Genomic DNA, 18,583 nt, shown 5'->3' on the forward strand with positions numbered 1-18,583 from the left:
TTATGTGGGCTCATCTTCCCAACACTGGTATTGCCACTTCTAGAGGGGACCTCTATAGTGAGGTCCAGATTCTCAACTGCAAAACGTAGACAAGGGGCCAACTCATTTCACACCTCTGACCCTCTTACCAGTCTCAACATGGCTTTTTCTTTATATTCTTAGTTATAGAACTGTTCAGCTAGTGTTCAGATGGTTATCTACGTTGATTGTTCTATAATTTAGTTGTGATTTTGATGTGGTCATGGGAGAAGATGAATGTAGTCAGTGTCCATTCGCTCTACCATCTTGATTGGATCCCATCTCTAAGGTTTTATTATTATTATTTTGTTAATCCTCACCCCAGGATATTTTTTTCCTTTGAATTTTAGAGAGAGTGGAAGGGAGGGAGAAAGGGGAGAGAGAGAGAGAGATGTGAGAGAGACACATCGATTGCTTGCCACCTGCGTCGAAACTGCAACCCACTTACCAGCTGACTGGGAATCAAATCCACAATCCTTTGGTGCACAGGCTGCTGCTCTAACCACTGAGCAACGCCATCCAGACCTAAGATCTTATTTTAATATTACTTTGTCATCTTCACAAGATATTGAAATAACCATCATACCTGTTATTAAATAATGAACAAATAATTATTAATTCATTCAATAACTATTTCTCTGCTCTTTACATGTGCCAGGCACTTCTAGGAGCTGAGCTAAGCAAACAAAGTAACTTATCCCATAGAGTTTGCATTTTAGTGGAGAAAGACAGGAAATAATCAAAGGGAAAAATATAGAGAAAAATGTCAGATAGTGGCCAGTGCCATGCAGAGAATTAAAATATGGCAATGTGATACAGTGGGTCTGGGGGAGTATTTTAGAATGAAGTAGGGAAGAATTTCTAAAGAGGTGATAGTTAAGCTAAGATCTGATTGACAGGAAAGAAGTAGACATGTGAAAAGCATTTCCGGCTGAGTGAATGACAAGGACAAAACCTCCAGGTTAGGAACATACTTGATAAAGTCATGGAACAGAGAGAAGGTCAACATGGCTGAAGTATAGTGGGCCAGGGGAAGATGATTGAAGATGAAGTCAGAGAAGAGGGGAGGTGATTTTATTTTAAATGTTAGGAGAAGCAATGTATGTAATCATATATGCAAAGCACTGACAAATATGACATGATATATAGATAGATCATAGATAGATCAAAGATAGATATAGATTAGATAGATGATAGATAGATGGTGATAGATAGATAGATGATAGATAGATAGATGATAGATATGTCAATTAAGAGATAAATCAAGAATAACAAAGATGGAGGTGAAACTGTCACATTATTATTGAAAATGCTGGTATTGGAGAATATGTCTTCTGCAGAGAGTATGATTTATTGTTCCTGAATATCAGAATTACAGACTTAACTGTCTAGTCACAGTGGAGATGGAACAGGGCAGGCAACGTCCCTGTAAAAATTATACAAGGGATCAGAGGCAGTAAAGTGCAATAAATAAACATATGGACCCTGGAGTCAGACTGCCTAGGCTCAAATCTTGGTTCTGTAATTTACTAGTTTTTTAATGTAAGCTCTGATCTCAGTTTCCTTACCTTAAAATGTGGATCATAGTAATACTACTTCATGTAAGTGATTACACCATAATGTTTTCTGCACCTTGTTCATTACATACACAAAATATATATCAGATATCTTTCCATATCATTGCATTAAGGTCTAACTCATTTTTTTCACTGTACCAAAGTCATATCCTAACTTCATTAAAGGGTCTGTGCCACGTAGTCAATATAAAAATGCAAAAAGACCCATCAGTTTAATAATAACTCATTTTTTAATTTTAAAAAACTGGTTATTGCATTCCATGGATTTATTAAAGTTTATTTAATTAATTTTGCTTTTTCCTGATTATCATCTGGCTGGGACCATACAGACTGGGATCATCTAGACTGGCTTCTTTCACTTAATAATATGCATTTAAGTTTCTTCCACATCTTTTCATGCCTGATAGCTCATTTCTTTTTGACATTGAATAATATTCCACTGTCTGGATGTATCAGAGTTTATTTATCCATTTACCTACTGAAGGACTTTTTTTTTTTTTTTGATATATCTTTATTGATTTCAGAGAGAGGAAAGGAGAGGGATAGAGAAATAGAAACATCAATGATGAGAGAGTCGTCATTGATTGGCTGCCTGCTGCCTGCCTCCTATAGGGGATCGAGCCTGCAACCCGGGCATGTGCACTGACAGGGAATTGAACCCTGATCTCCTGGATCCTAAGTTGATGCTCAACCACTGAGCCACGCCCGGCCGGGCCTGAAGGACATTTTGTATGTTTCTAGGTTTTAGCAATTATGAATAAAGCTACAATAAACATCTGTGTGCAGGTTTCTGTGTGGACATATGTTTCTTTTGGGTAGATACTGTGGAGGACAATTGCTAGATCATATGGTAAAAGTATATTTAGTTTTATAAGAAACTATGGAACTGTTTACCAAAGTGGCTGGACCATTTGGCATTCCCACCAGCAATTAATGAGAGTGTCTGTTGCTCCACACCCTCACCATCATTTGGTGTTGTCATTGGTCTGGATTTTGGCCATTCTAAAGGTGTGTAGTGGTATCTCACTGTTGCTTTAATTTGAAATGCCCTAATGACATATGATATAGAGCATCTTTTCTTATGCTTATTTGCTTTTTGTTTATCCCATTTGGTGAGGTATCTGTTATGGTCTTTGGCCCATTTTTAAAACAGGTTCTTTGTTTTCTTATTGTTAAGTTTTAAGAGTTCTTTGTATATTTTGGATAACAGCCCTTTATTAGATATGTCTTTTGCAAATATTTTCTCCCTACTGGTGAAGTTTTCATTGAAGTGTTTCATTTCCGTAGCCAATGTTCAGACTGTAAGAGAAAAACAGTTTAATTGATATTTTAGGCAAGTGGCACCCTTAGCAGTTCTAAATAGGGAATTCTTGTGATCATAGAGTTAAAAGCCTGTGACATCAGTCAACAACAATGCAGAAATCCTAAAGTAGCAGAGTCACGGGCCTTGTTCTCTGAATGCGACATGGAAAATATTGTTAGGAAATATCATTAAACTGTATTCAAAATTGCTCTCAGGCTAATTAAAATTTTACAGCAGTTTTTAACCAGGGTGATTTTTAGATGTAATTTGAAGGCATTTATGCCCTAGTATGTAAGTTGGAAATTTGAAATAAAAAGTCTAGTTTCTCTTTGAAATTTATTTTACCTTAAAAAGTTAACAGAAACAGCACACTCTTTAGTTGTGTGGTTTGATCACAAAAGATTTACTTTTCCTGTTCTACCTCCTACAGTTAAGTAACACTGATTTAATAACACTGCAGTGAAAGCTCATTATAAAAAAATATTTGGAAGTTTAATGTTTAAAAGATTGTTTTGGATAAAACTAATCAATATAGAACTCAAAATTCCAGGGAAACAACAAGAAAAATTGTTTAGATTCCTGGTTATAAATAAAAGTGTATGGTGACAGAAGGAGACTTGACTTTGGGCGGTGGGCACACAATGCAATATATAGATGGTGTATGATACAATTGTACACTTGAAATCTATATAATTTTATTAACCAATGTCACTGCAATAAATTTAATTAGAAAAAAATAGTGATTCTTAATGTTTTGGGATTAAGATCCCATTAAAACCAGAAATAGCTGCAAAAACACAGATCTATATATATAAATAAAACTTTGTCTACCATTTTAGTGTTCATGGACTCATGGTTTCCCATACGTAGTTACACAGCAAAAACCGTATCTTAGATGATATGATATGTTATGGGGGTTAATTTGGGGGAGGAGGGTGCTTTTATCAACATACCTGTTAACTAACCTAGCCTTCTCACTCCCTAATGAATCTGGCCTAAACTCAAGCTTCTTCTAATTCAAATTACTAAATTTTCTCAACATACTCAAAAGTAGTTAAACGAGGAAAGAAAGTGTTGTTTCATAGTTACTAGCCATAACCTCTTGGTAGCACCATCATTTCCTGTACTGAGTGACCCTGGTTCCTAAAAATAACTCCAGTGCTATTCAACTGTTTATATTTGGCATAGTCTTCATTCTTATTTAGGAAGGCACTCTCTCCCCTCCAGCCGAAGAAACTCAGTGTCTGAACAGAGCTGCCTAAAAACACTGTTCCCTTTGGGCTTTTAAAAATGTTCAGCATCTGAATGTTGGCAGGGAGTGCACACACCCAGTGGAGGCAATACTCCATGACTGGACAGGAGAAAAGGGGGCTGCTATATATGGAAAACAAAGCAGAACCAGTTGAGGCAGCCTTTCATAAGTGACCCATATTCAAAGCCATAATCCAGCAACTACTAACGATCTAGAAAAGGAAAAGAGTTAATGGCTAGCCTAAGCTAAAAGGGATACACTGCGAATCAAGCCAGACTATTCTGACATTTTCCACCTTATTTTTAAAAAGCCTCAGGGCAGGCTAGTCAAACTCACTGACACATACCATACATACAGAGTTGGTGGTTGCCTTGTAGCAAACTGAATTTTTTATGGTTCCTCTGTCAATTATATGAGGATGTTGAGAAGTGTTTACTAAATCAAAGCTCTCAAGCCAAAAATTAAAGGTTGCAAAATAAATAAACTTCCTGTTTCTCCGCATTATGATTATTTGCATGTTATTTATGTATTTAGAGACAGAAGGAGGAGTAACTGGAAGGTTTGTCTCACACTTTCTTGTTCTTCAAAAATGTCAGTGATTCCCAAGGCTGCATTTTTTTTTTTTTTTAACTAAAGCACACATATTCACATTTATTTTTTTTTTAAGAAATTTTTTTAAAATATGTTTTTATTGATTTTAGAGTGAGAGGAAGGGAGAGGAGAGAAACACTTGACCAGATATTGAACTGGTGACCTCGTGGGGCATAGGACAATGCTCAACCATCTGAGCCACACAGGCCAGGGACAGATTCACATTAATAGAGAAAGTTTAGTTTCTTTAAAAAAAAGGAATGGGTTATTTATGGTTTAGAAGCACCTCCATATCAGCATGATAAGACATTACCAGAGACTTCTATTCCTTCCATCTCCATCCACTCATCTTTTTCTTTTTTTAATATTTAAAGGAGTTGTGTTCAAAGCAGCTGGAGGTGGCAGTTGAGAAAAATACTTCTGATCACTCTGTAGAAATAGTTCTTAGGAAAGTACTGAAGACTTATCTAGCTATTGTCAATCAGTTTGCCCTGGAAGCCATAACATACATTTACATTATTTAAAACCAAGCCTTGTTAGTCAGCCAAGCAATTTTCAAGATTTTCCCTAATTAAATCTCCTGGTAGGAAAATTTCCTCGCATAGGGACTGCCTAATTCAGCACACTAATCCCCACAGAGCTTTTTTCTTTATCAGTGTTGGAATTGGTCTTTACCTATATACCTGGAACCTAGTTTGCAATGTTTCCCTGTGCATCCCCTTCGAGTTTCTAAAATTACTCTTCTTATTCTTCATTGTCTGGAGACTCTTATTTATAGGGTGACTATATAATCTATCCTCCATATGAGGATGTATTTTTGAAAATGAAAAGGAGTGCTATTAATAATTATGTTTGGACAACAGACAAACTGGGGCTAGCTTGGGCATAGTGGGACACAAAGTCACCATTTATTTAAAAATGATCTGGTGTGGATTGTGCCAGAATGTGCCAGTCTATGGCCAACACCAAGAAGAATTTGGTCTTGGGTGTACACTTCTATTCTCACAATACAGGTGTAACTGAATGAGGTAATATTTTAAAGGCTCAGTGCCAAGAGTGGTAAAACCACAAGAGAAGGACAGCTATCCACTCCTGAAGCTAACACTGGCTTATTCTCACTCCCACTGTTCAAAAGGGATAATCAGGGTTCTAGTGAAGCCTTTAGCCATTTCGTACGTGACTAAATATTAGTAGTTCCTTTCATTTATGTAAGCTTATACTTTAATTATAAATAGAAATAGGAATTAAATACTGATTGAAATGAACCTGAGCATTCAAAAAGTATTTGCTGGTGAGCAACTTTGAAACTTTACTTTGGAAAACAGTAGATGAATTAAAGATAGATTTTGAAAAGCGCATAGTGGTATTGTGCTAAAACTAATAGAAAGGTAAACTTTTAAATATTTAACATAATGACTTATGGGATCGCAGAAGAAACTTTTTTAAAAAATATTTTTTTATTGATTTTAGAGAGTGAGGGAGAGGGAAGAAGAAGTAGAAACATTGATGAGAGAGAAACATTGATCAACTGCCTCCTGCACACCCCCTACTGGGAACTGAGCCCACAACCTGGGCATGTCCCCTGACCAGGAATCAAACTGGTCACCTCTTGGTGCATGGGACAATGCTCAACCACTGAGCCACACCGGCTGGGTGGCAGAAAAAACTTTATAATAATTGGGAGACAGTATAGGTAAAGCATGATTTGTCTTAAATTCAAGGTACTAACAGATGTTTTATTATGATTTGATTTAGCAATGAGACTTGCACTTTTCTACTTCCTAGGATTCCCTCTTTAGTCTGGTAAGCCTGACCATCCTTGTTGAGAGTGTTCATAAATTTTATAGTTAGACAATTGTCCATCGATTAATATTTAATCACAAGTAGAGTCATACTCCTGACCAATCACTACTTTTCTTAGAGAACATGTTTCTTTAATTTCTCTTTTTCCAAAAGCTCATGACTTCTGTACACAAATTGCTTACACTTCAGTTTAGCCCAATGTTCTGGCCTGGTTCAAGGGGAGCAAAAGGATTCATTTATTCATTAATCAAATATTAGCAGAGCCCCTATTATGTGTCCTGGAACAGTGTTTGACTCTAAATTAAAAAGATGATTAAACTCTCCTTCAACAAATTTTGTTTAGGGTTGTGCAAATGTAAACTTCATAAAATTCTTGTGGCAGATTGTCTCCTCAAATCTCCTACAGGGAAGAAAATTCTGGGAAATGTAGTGCAAATCAACCATGGATCAATTATGTGTTTTGTTTTGTTTTAACTGATCTCCTACGCTGAGATCAGGTCAATCCTGATTAATTTTGAATAGTGGTATAGCCAATATCTTTATTTATTTAGACAGAATTTAACAATTTGTTTGAACATATCACCTAATATTTTGTCTTTTTAAAATTTTTTTACTTTCTTTAAATTGAATTTATTGGGGTGACATTGGTTAATAAAATTATACAGGTTTTTGGTATACAATTCTATAATACATCATCTGTATGTTGTATTGACTTGTGTTTACCATCCCAAGTCAAGTCTCCCTCCGTCGCCATTTATCCTCTCTTTACATTCTTCTACTTCCTTTTATGCCCTCTTCCCTCTGGCAATCACCACAGTGTTGTCTATGACCATAAGTCTTTTTTTTTTTTTTTTTTCTTAATCCCTTTACCCTTCTCAGGCAGCCCCCAACCCCCTTCCCTCCGACCACTGTGAGTCTGTTCTCTCTATCTATGAGTCTGTCTTCACTTTGTTAGTTCATTTCGTTCATTAGATTCCACATATAAGTGAATTCATGTGGTATTTGTCTTTCTCTGACTGGCTTACTTCACTTAGCACGATACTCTCCAGGTCCACACATGCTGTTGCAAAATGTAAGATTTCTTTATTTTTCACAGCTTATAGTAGTATTCCATTGTGTAAATGTACCACAGTTTTTTTATCCACTCATCTACTGATGGGCACTTGGGCAGCTTCCAAATTTTGTCTATTGTAAATAACACCGCAATGAACATAGGGGTGCATGTATTTTTCAAATTATTGTTTTGGGTTTCTTTGGATATATTCCCAGAAGTGTAATTTCTGGTGTTATACCCAGGTTACACGAGACTAATTCATACAGAGACCAAATTGAGCGTTTGGAGATTTATTTAGCCGGCAGCTACGAGCGGGCTCATGCCCTAAACAAACTTGCAGTCCCGAACAGTCTTTGCAGGGAGACTATAAAGGCATAAACCACATTCTTGGTTGGGAGGGGGTATGCAGGTGCAAGCTAGTGAAGCAGTATACAGAAGCTAAGATAAGCATTAATCAACCTTCTTTGGTTAGCTATTCTCTGGAATTTTGTGTGCTGCAATCTTTTACACAGCACCAGTAAAGGAGAAGAGGTCATTGTTTCTACATAATAAATTTGTTGCTCTTATCTATCTTAAAGTAGCGGTTGTCAAGGCTGAAATGGGAGTGCTATACTTTACTGGGTCATGAGGGAGTTCCAGTTTTAATTTTTTTGAGGTAACTGCATACTTTTTTCCCACAATGGCTGCACTAGTCTGCATTCCCACCAACAGTGTCTGAGGGGTCCCTTTTCCCCACATTCCCTACACCACTTGTTTATTGATTTATTGATGATAGCTATTCTGTTTTGTTTGTTTGTTTTTTTTTTTAAATATATCTTTATTGATTTCAGAGAGAGGAAAGGAAAAGGAGAGAGAGAGATAGAAACATCAATGATGAGAGAGTCATTGATCAGCTAGCCTGCAACGCGGGCATGTGCCCTGACTGGGAATTGAACCCCGATGGCCTGGAACCCAGGTCCATGCTCAACCGCTGAGCCACGCCTGGCCGGGCGATGATAGCTATTCTGAAAGGTGTGAGGCAATATCTCACTGTGGTTTTAATTTGCATTTCTTTGATGATTAGTGACATTGAGCATCTTTTCATATGTCTATTGGCCATATGTCTGCCCAATTTGGAGAAGTTTCTATTCAGGTCTTTTGCCCATTTCTTAATTGGTTTGGGTTCTTCTGGTGTTGAGTTTTTTAAGTTCCTTATAAATTTTGGATATTATTCCCTTATCAGATGTATTGACTAATATGTTCTCCCATTCAGTGGGCTGTCTTTTCATATTGTTGATGGTTTCCTTTGCTGTGCAAACAAAGGAAAGTTCGACCTAATCCCGTTTGTTTTTCTTTTGTTTCCCTTGATGGAGGAGATATATCAGAAAAGAATATTGCTACCAGAAATGACTTTTAAAATCAACAATGTTGAGGTCTGGTGGCAGCTTTACCATTGGGATATTAATATGATGACATTATGTAGCCTCTTAAGCTTGGTCATCCATGAAGGAAGTGGGGAAAATCATGCTCATTTCTTAGAGGTGTTCAGAGATTATCTAACCAACAGATTTGATTTCACTAGTGAGCAATGTGCAAATGTTCCACAGGTGGGATTAGTTTATTTTCTTGTGTCTAAGATTGGCAGCCAAATGGGGATCCCAGCTTCTACTCTTGGGCATTTGAACCACTACTTTTCAGTTTCACAGACCTCATAATTTGAGCTCTGTTCCCAACAGTGTGCTGCAGCTTGCCAGCAGCATATTCTGAATTAACTAGGTTTCGGTATGATGGTGGTTGGTACAGGTTTCACTCCTCTTATCAAAATGTGCCCAGCCATTCTCATAAAGAATGTTACCCTTCCCTTTTAAATGTTCCTTCTCCAGCCCCTACATCCACTACTAAAGAAAGTGAGGATAAACACAAACTCTATTCTTAAGGATGAAACTTCCTTCTCAACCCTGTTTCCCATAAATGGGCTGCCAGATTAATCTAAAAAGAGCAGCTGCTGCCCAACTTAGCAGTTTTTCTCTAAAACGAATTTCCTCGTCTGCATCTTTCTTGGCACCCATCTCCTTTCCAAGCATTCCGTTCTCACAGACACAAATCAATAAAACGATCACTCTGGAAAAACCATATTGGCTTAGCTAATTTCCTTCCAAAAGGGAAACCCTTGGGCTCCACTTAGCACTGCAGGATAGGGGACCACCTAGATGTTCCTGGAACTCAGGGCGCTCCCGGGACAGCCCCAGGCAAAAGGGACCGTTGGCTGCACAGACCCGCGGGAGGGCTGCGTCTCCTCTCCGCTCCGGGAGGGCAGTAAGGCTCTCCAGAGCCTTGGGCACCCCCAACGCCCCGCTCCTCCGGCAGCCGAGGAAGCCGAGGGACCGCGCAAGCTGCGGCGGAGTCCGGGCCGCTCCCCGCCCGAGGGCCGCTCCCGACCAGCGCGGGGCCTTTTCCTGGACCTCGCGCTTCCTGCCGCCTCCTCCGCGCGCCGCCTCCCGCCCGGGGCGCGGCTGACGCGGCCGCGAGGAATGCGTTTCCGGAGGGAGGGGACGCGGCGGCGGCCGGACGAGCGGGCGGGGCGCTGGGGAGGCAGGGCCGAGGGGGTCGTTTCTGGCCCCGGAGCGGCTTGGGCCGCGAGTCTCCGCCTCCCGCCCCCGAGGAGGAGGAGGCGAAGGAGGAGGAGGAGGAAGAGGAGCAGCAGGAGCCGCCGCCCTCCGCGGCCGAGACCCAGAGGCAGCGCCAGACTGTGGGAGAGGCTGAGCGGGAGCCGCGGAGAAGCAGGCCCGAGCCGAGCGCGCGGGGCTGGACGCCGCCCGGAGAAGGTAGGGGCCTGGGGTGGGCGGCGGCCTCCGGCTCCGGTGCGCCGGCGCACCTCGGGTGTCCTGCGGAGGCCCAGCAGTGGCCTTTGTGATGGACGGCGGGGCCGGGTGGTTACCGCGACCGGAGCGGAAGTGCGGGCCTCCCGCGTCCTCTCGGACTTTCTCCGCCGCCCCCACTTCCCGGCCGCGCGAGAGCGCTGAGCCCGTCCCGCCGCCATCCGAGGGGAGGGTCAGCGGTACGGACACGGTCACTTCGGGCCTTTGGGGGTTGCTTGCGGAGTACCCGGACGCCACACCGGCCACTCTGACTCCTGCCATTCCGAGCGGTCGTCGCGGGACGCGTGGCCCGGGCTCCGGTGAACTAGGGGCCTCGGGCGGAGTGCTTTTCATCGGCCGACTGGGCGTGTGCTGGTGAGGGAGCGAGTTGGAGGCCGCTTCAGCGCTCACTGGGTTGCTGGCACTCTGACCCGTCCGGACCCCGTCTTTGCTCCGGTCTGTGGTCGACTGCTTTTCCTTTGAGCAGCCTTAGTTCAGTGGTTAGCTTCCACGATAGGGGAATTGTTCAGCCTTTCTGGGTGCAGCGCCTGTGGCAGCCCTCCGCTTGGGACCCGGTGAGTGGGCTGGGTCCGGCCGGAGAGGGCCCGGGAGGGCCGCGGGGGAAGGCGCAGTGTGGGCGCACGGGCTTCCCGTTTTTCGCTGAGTATGTGTGAAAGCCGCGCTGGATTGTCTGTCGAATGCCTCGGGCGCCGGTGGCGGGCGCCGGCCGAGCCCGACCGAGCGCGTTCTTGCTGGGCGGCCCCCGGCTCTCCTCGTGATTTAATGCCTGAGGCGGCCCTAACCCAGTATACTACGTCTCGTTTCTTGTGCTTCGTAATGATAAGTGGTGTTTTAAACAGTACAAGTATATTATGCCCAAGCAGTTTTTATTTTATCCAGTTTGTGCTTTTGAGTCAAAACCTAGCACTAATTGGTTTGATCACTGGTAAAGGACACTTTTCAGCTTCGGTTTCCTCATCTCTAAAATGGGAACAAAAATACCTACACTAATAATAAAAGTAATAATTACGATAATAACGACAGTGAGGGCCATGCTTAGCTCAGTGTACATAATATATGTCTTTTCTTATTTAATCCTGGAACCCATCTAATGAGGTAGGTGCTGTTTTATCCGCATTTTACAAATGGACTGAGGCACAGGGAGCATGAGTAATTTGCATGTGGTCTTCCAGCTAGAGTGGAGAAACAATGGGGCCTAGTTCCAGAGCCCTTGTTTGAATCACAGGTTACAGTATAGTTGTGAAAAATCAGATGTAAAATGTTAAACACGTTGAGTAGATGCTCAAAAGTTGACTCCCTTTCATCCCTTCTTGGTATATTAAAAAGATTTTTAAAACTCTCAGAATGTAATTTATAACCTTAGGAGTAAGGTTTCTTTGAGTCTGCATACCACATAGCTATTTAGGTGCATAGAATTGCTTGGCTGTTTTTGACTGTTTTGATGGCACAGAAATAACGTGCTAAGTGAATTTTGATTAGACATCTTTCTTGAACTGCATATAGCCTTTATAATAGATTGCACAATTGACTACTTTTAGGAATGATTAAGAAATTTTAATTGGAAGTTACCTGGTCTACATTTGTGGACATCGAGGTCCAGAGGGGACAAGGACTCATCTAAGAGTCCCACTATAATGTTCATATTTTCAAATAATGTTGGTTCATTGATCAATATTAAATGAGTGACTGAAGATGATGTGATAGAGAGAAAAGAGATGAAATAAAGTGGTATTTTGATTACAGGCATTTGAGGAGAACGTCATTTTACTTATTCTAAAGTTCAGTTTAAAATGGAAGATGTTATTAGAATAGTAGTTTTAAAGACGGGATGTGGTTAATACTTCTGTAAATAGAAAGCAAATAAATTCTGACTTAAGTCATCTATGTTGACTTCACAGACCTCAGTTTTTAACTTTTTATAATGTTGATTCTTTTAAAAAGAGTAAGTTGTATGTTAAGTTTATTTTGTAATCTCCCTCAGCTTTCTGCACATGAAAAGTATAGAATCAAGAATATTGAAAATCACTGGATTTAGTAATTTTTAAAAGCTTCTTAACTTTCTGGTCACTAATCAAAATCTGCCCTCATTTACCCTCACTGAATGAATACTTAGTTCTATATTGGTGTCAATAAATTCCTAATTCTTGTAGTGACTCTGGGGATGGAGATCTGGTCACTTTATAAAATGAAAATTAATCAAATAGTTTAATATCCTGCTGGTTTTCATGGAATGCTTGCCACTTAATATCTTTATTATTTGGCTTCTTGCCAAATAAAATGTGGCTCTTAGCCGGGGGAAGTAGTATAATATTCTATTTGAGGAAAACTTTAATGTCCTATAAGTGCACTGGTTTACTCTTAACTAGACTCCTGTAGTGATGGGACTAATTTAAACATGTAACTGCTAAAAGTTTCACCACTTTGTGGCCTGAGAATTTAAATTTCTGAATGGGTAACAAGCTGAACTTACCTGAGAGGATTCACATGGACTGTTGATGGGAAGTTAGGATCTGTCTTGTGGGTAACATCCTAGAGGATTATATTGTGCAAACATGTAAGTATCTCCTTGTATTAGTAGGTTTGTCCTGACTTTGGTTGTATATTGTGGGATTTTTGTCTTTTGTGTTATTGCAGAGGTGGGAGTCTTGGGTAGGGAGGATGCCTTGACAGGGATAAGGGTAGGGAAGAGTAAAGGGTCCTGAAATAGTAACAGGATCTATAGATGTAGAAAACTGAAAAATATTACAGTATGTACCTCCATTAAAGAAGATGCAGCCCATAAAACCCAGAACATTAGCAGCCTTAGAATATTTCAGTAGGTAGTGAAAAAAATGTGGTATCTCTTTCAGGAGCTGTGTGCAAAAGGAGCCAAACTGATAAATTTCTCATCTTTTTGAAGGTAGCTAATTCTAAGACTTTTATAGAGTTAAGTTTTAATAATAGAATAATAAAATGGAGGTTTTTAGAAGTCAGCTGCCTTTAAACTTTACTTTTTGTTTGTGGCTTTAGAAGATAAGGTTAACTATACAGTATTGAGCAGTATGTCAGAGCATGTGTATATCATCTCATCATGAAATATGTGTGTGGCTATGGCTTTTTGGAGTACAAGAACTACTGTATTTAGGAGGGAGAATTGATAAAATTTGGTATCTGAGGTAAGAGAGATGAGAGAAATCCAAGTGACACAGGTTTCTGGTTAGATGGTGCCATTGGCCAAGATAGGCAATATGACCACAAGGGGGTGGGTGCTGGTTGACTGAGGGAGGGGAAGTGATAAATTTATAATGCTGAGGTTTTTTTTAAGGTGAGCATGTGACATACCTAGGTAGAAATGTTTAGAGTGTAGAATGGTAGCTAAAGAAAAAAAAAGTCTAGCTGGGATATATAGATTTGGGAATTCTTAGTCTATAAGTGCTAGATGAAGCAATAGGCTGCAGGTTAAAATACCAGTGGACACCATAGAATGGAAAGGGGCCAAGAAGAACCTGGGAACACTTAGCAGTTGAGGTCTGGGTAGGTGCAAAGGAGTTTAGAAAAGCGTTTTCTTTCCCCAGGTTCTAATTCCTTTGTGTGGCAGTTTAGCGAGTGACTTGGGTATTTGTGAGTTTTCCCTTTGATTGGCATGTATGAGGGAAAGACAGACTTATTAGTCTTTTGAGACAATTAGAGAAGCAGTTTGATGCAATCAAAGTTTCTCGATTGTGAAGGGGGAAACATGGGTTTCAGTGCAAGCTCTGCCATTGACTTTCTCTGTAACCTTAGTGGAAATACTTCACCTTCTAAGGCTTCAGTTTCTGCATTTACACCAGCAAGTAGTAGTCTCTACTTTCCCTCATTCTGTGAGTTGAGGGTAGCTGCTGCTTGACTGAGTCCTGCAGAGTGCAGCTCTTCTCTTTCTCCCATGAACAACCAGTTTTTTGTATCATCGCCATAGAGGGGGGAAGTGCTGTGCCAAGTTATCATTTAAAGGAAGCCTGCCACCTTGGGCAGTGTGTCTCAGTTGGTTGAGCATTGTCCTGTACACCAAAAGGTGGCGGGTTCAAATCCCTGTCAGGGCACATACCCAGGTTGTGGGTTCCACCCCCAGTCCAGTTGCATGATGTTTCTCACATCCTTGTCTCTCTCTCTCTTCCTCTCTCTAAAATAGTTAACAAACAAATAAACAAAAACAAGCCTGCTACTGCTGACCAGCCAAATCTGTAGCTCTGTTGTCCATTACATTTTAATCTGTATATTGAGTGCCAAGTTTCCTGAAAAATGCTGTGCTGAGTGGGTATAGAGCAAGAAGTTGACATGGACCTTGCTGTTGAGCATATTGTGGATTTGGGAGAAGTTGTGTTCAGTCTAGGCAAACATAATAAATACCAAATAATATTTTACTCAGTGCACCATACAAAATAATATTTTCTAATAGATTTTGAGAAAAAGATCAGCACTGGAGTAAGTGGTTTTGGAAGGTTTTATAGAGGAGCTTGCAATGGTATGAGCAAATATATGGATGACAGATGGGTGCTATATTCAAAAGACAGTGTAGTAAAGCAGAATCTAGTCTGGTTTAGCAAATATTGTTTGACTACTTTTAAAATTGAAGACCTGAATACTTTTAAAATTGATTTTTTGTAACTTTGTAGCATTTTAGATAATGCGTTTATACTTTTTGTGTAGAGTAAAAGGATTGTGTTGAATAAATCTGGGATTAGAATGCCAAAAAAAAAAAAAAAATTGGAGACCTGGATTCTTGCCTTCCAGTTCTAGTCTGGTGAGGTTCATAGACAGAAATACAATTAGTTATAATAGAAGTTCTATAATAGAATTAAAATAATACTTTATTATTGAGCATTACTAAAGGTTTGTCATTCACTATGCTAGGCATTAGGAAGGTGATGTTTTGGGATCACAAAGAAAGGAGTAGTTAATTCTGCTTATTGTGGTTGGTGAAGAGATGAAGAGCCAAAATAAAGCCAGAAAGGTAGAAGAAAAATTAGGATTTAATTTTGTTGTAGGGAATGTAGTTTCAGTGAAGTGATGAGGAAAGTATTTACATGAAAAAATTTGGAGGAATGCACCGTTTGAAGTATGCTAGTCACATGTCAAGTGGTATGTTTATTGAATGAATATGTAAATAACTTAGCTTTCATACTCTGTGAAATTAGGAATAGTAATTTTTTAGCTCTCAAATATTGTTCAGTTTATGTATGATATATTTCATATGATTTCAGTGCTGCTTAAGAGGGGTAGTGGTGGGTCATATTTGATTATTGGAGGAAGAGGTTGTAGTTTGAAAAAGTGCACTTAATGTTATGCTATATTAGGAAAACACAGCAAAAAAAAACCCACAGTAGGTTTTAAAAGACTGAGCAGTCTTTTATTAAGTAGTCACTCAGGTTCTTATGTTTAGAAGCCTGTGACCAGTGAGTGAATAGGAAACTAAGAAGGAAATTCAATAATCAAGTAAATTGTGATCTGTACATTAGTATAAATATATGTGTTTCTCAGAGCTTTCACATTCATGGTCATATTTTATACTTATAACAGTTCCAAGGTAGATATTATGCCCAGCTTAGTGCTGAGTAAAATGAGAGAGTGATTTCTCCCTATGTTTAGTTGGTCTTAAAACATTTATTATACATTTAAACCACATCTAGCACTGCTTTTTCTACTCCACTACAGGGCAGAGAGGAGAAGTGACAAATGATGGTCACCATTTATTAAAGTTTTGATCAAGTAAGAATTTTGGAGTGGTCTACCTAAAAAAGGTGGATAAAATTACATAATTTGGGAACATAGTCTATAGTTCTCCTTAATTGAAATTATGTGAAAGAAATCTTGTTTTCAAGTGCTTACTGATACCACTAATCAGAATGGATAACCTTTTTTGCTAGACCCATTAACAATTATTTTTGTAAACTTGCGTCAAAGTAAAATTTTCCAACTTTACAGTTACTGACTTTTTCTTTTCCCCTCATAGGGAAAGGCAACATCTATAGACATAGCAAAAGTATAAAGAAGGAACAGCTCACTAGGCTGGTTTGAAGAATATCAATTGCTTGGTAATGTCTTACTTTTGAGTGGAAGGAGGACCAGCCCTTAATAAAATCTTTTATAGCTTTGTTTAAAGTGTTTATTTTTCTGCTTGTATTTCAAGTCTGCCTTTCTGCAGTCTTGGAGTTTATTTTGTGCCCCTTCACCAATTTTTTTAATTTAATGCTTTTTTCCCCTTTACATAAGACTGTCCTTTTTCTGGGAGTGGTGGTGGTATACCAGTTGTCTGTTTATTAGATAATCATTGATTGTATACAAATGTATCTAATTGTTTTGTATTATTTTGAATTCTGTGTGGCTTAAGCCTGCTCTTCTTGTCTTACTGATTCTGTTCCCTGTATTTGTAAGTTCTACAGAGGATTTCTGTGCAAATTTCCTTCCTTAGCTCTGTATACTTTTCCTCCAGTTTTGTGGTCTTACTGTTTTGATCATATAAGATCTACTTGAGATTTCCTAAATTCCTTGAAGAACGTAATGGATTTATGTAGAAGATTCTTCACTTACTTTCATTTTTTGTCCTGTCAAAGTTTTTCCTAGTTAAGTTTTATGCCCTTCCCTCCCTGCACTTTCAGTTATCTTTGAAGCTTTTTATTTGCCAGTATGCAGTATATCCATTCTTTATCTTTCCCTTGCACTTGTGGTCTGGGTAGTGGGTGGTAATAATTGATCTTCCATATGCTCATTTTCCTGGAGAAGGTGGGTATTTTGTCTTCAGTCTGTTATTCTATAATTAAAGTGTGTGGTGGTGTTTTGAGCTGTTCTCAGGTTTCACATTATTTTGGGCACCTGTAGCTTTGGAGTCGCAAAACCTTTGTTGTTGGAGCTCATTAGTCTCAGGCTGATACTACCATTGGGTAAGAAGGGGTCTGCTCATAAAAAGCCTTTTTTCTTCTGGGTAGGAGTATTGAGTTTTAGGGTTTTCTAGTTCAGGGTACTGTTCTTTTTATCCACAGTGGATGGAAAAGTACTTCAAATGAGGTGTTAGTTGCATCTTTGCCTTGGAATACATCTTCTCTTTTCTGTTCTCTATTTCCCCCCCTCCTTCTTCATCCTTTCTGCTAAATTTTTGTTAATCATTAATTCTAATCTGTTATTTGGGCTGTAAACACCTCCATGGTCACCACCACATACCTTTTCCGGCCAGACAGGGGGCAAAAAGTTTGAGTTTTAATTGTTCTTCCTGTAAAGGGAAAGGTGCTCTTGCCCTGGATGAATTTGCCCTCAACTCTCACCCTCGCATTTGATGGTATAGTTAGAGATCAGTAAGATTTCTCAGAGTTCCCTGTATCCCATCTCATTGCTTTCTGTGTGGGGGCAAGTGGGATGAAAGCAGATCCTCCAGCCCCAGGCACGCCTTCAGATGACTGTAGCCCCAACTGCTGGCTTGACTGCAGCCTAGAAGAGACCCTGGGCCAGAACCACCAGCTGAGATACTCCTAGATTCTTGACTCTCAGGAACTACAAGATATAACAGATGTTGTTGTAAGCTGCTAAATTTAGGGGCAGTTTGTAACAGTAAATAACTAATGAGAGAGGCATTTTCCACAAAGTAAGAGAAATTAACAGTTGCACCTGATATGTGGCATCTAATGAACAAAATAAACAAAATAGAAACAAATTCATAGATAGAGAATAGACTGACAGATATCAGAAGGGAAGTGGCTGAGAGACTGGGTGAAAAAGGTGAAGGCATTAAACGGGAAAAAATACTGCATAGACAGACAACATATGGTGATTACCAGAGGGAGAGGGGGATAATCCTACTTAGGTGTGGAACCTAAAATTCATGCCTAATTAATGCAATAATTAGCATTTGATTAAACATTATTATGTATTATAATAAGGTTGTGATAGTGTATCAAAATAAGTACTATATGAGTGGTAGTAATAATCCACATTGTCTGTTTATAATTATGATTGAAAAAAAGCTAAACATTTAAACAGTTACTGCCCAGCTGGGCATGGCTCAGCGGTTGAACATAGACCTAGGATCCAGGCGATCGGGGTTCGATTCCCTGTCAGGGCACATGCCCCAGTTGTGGGCTTGATCAGTGACTCTCTCTCATCATTGATGTTTCTATCTCT

General features: G+C 39.7%; 1 protein-coding gene across 4 annotated transcripts in view; it reads left to right on the forward strand.

Annotated features, from left to right (window-relative positions):
• The first annotated feature begins 10,124 nt into the window (after positions 1-10,124).
• The window catches only part of ITGB1 (integrin subunit beta 1), a 45,961-nt gene continuing 37,502 nt past the window's right edge, over positions 10,125-18,583 (forward strand). For 2 of the 4 annotated variants that reach the window (XM_081154953.1, XM_081154950.1), the window contains exon 1: positions 10,125-10,402. The gene's annotated coding sequence lies outside the window, so the exon portion shown is untranslated. Of the gene's footprint in view, positions 10,403-10,445; positions 11,011-13,310; positions 13,356-18,583 lie in introns of those variants that run through there. The other 2 variants (XM_081154951.1, XM_081154952.1) reach the window with 2 other exon arrangements.

Source organism: Miniopterus schreibersii (assembly GCF_964146895.1).
Source record: "Miniopterus schreibersii genome assembly, chromosome: 1".
Taxonomy (NCBI): domain Eukaryota; kingdom Metazoa; phylum Chordata; class Mammalia; order Chiroptera; family Miniopteridae; genus Miniopterus; species Miniopterus schreibersii.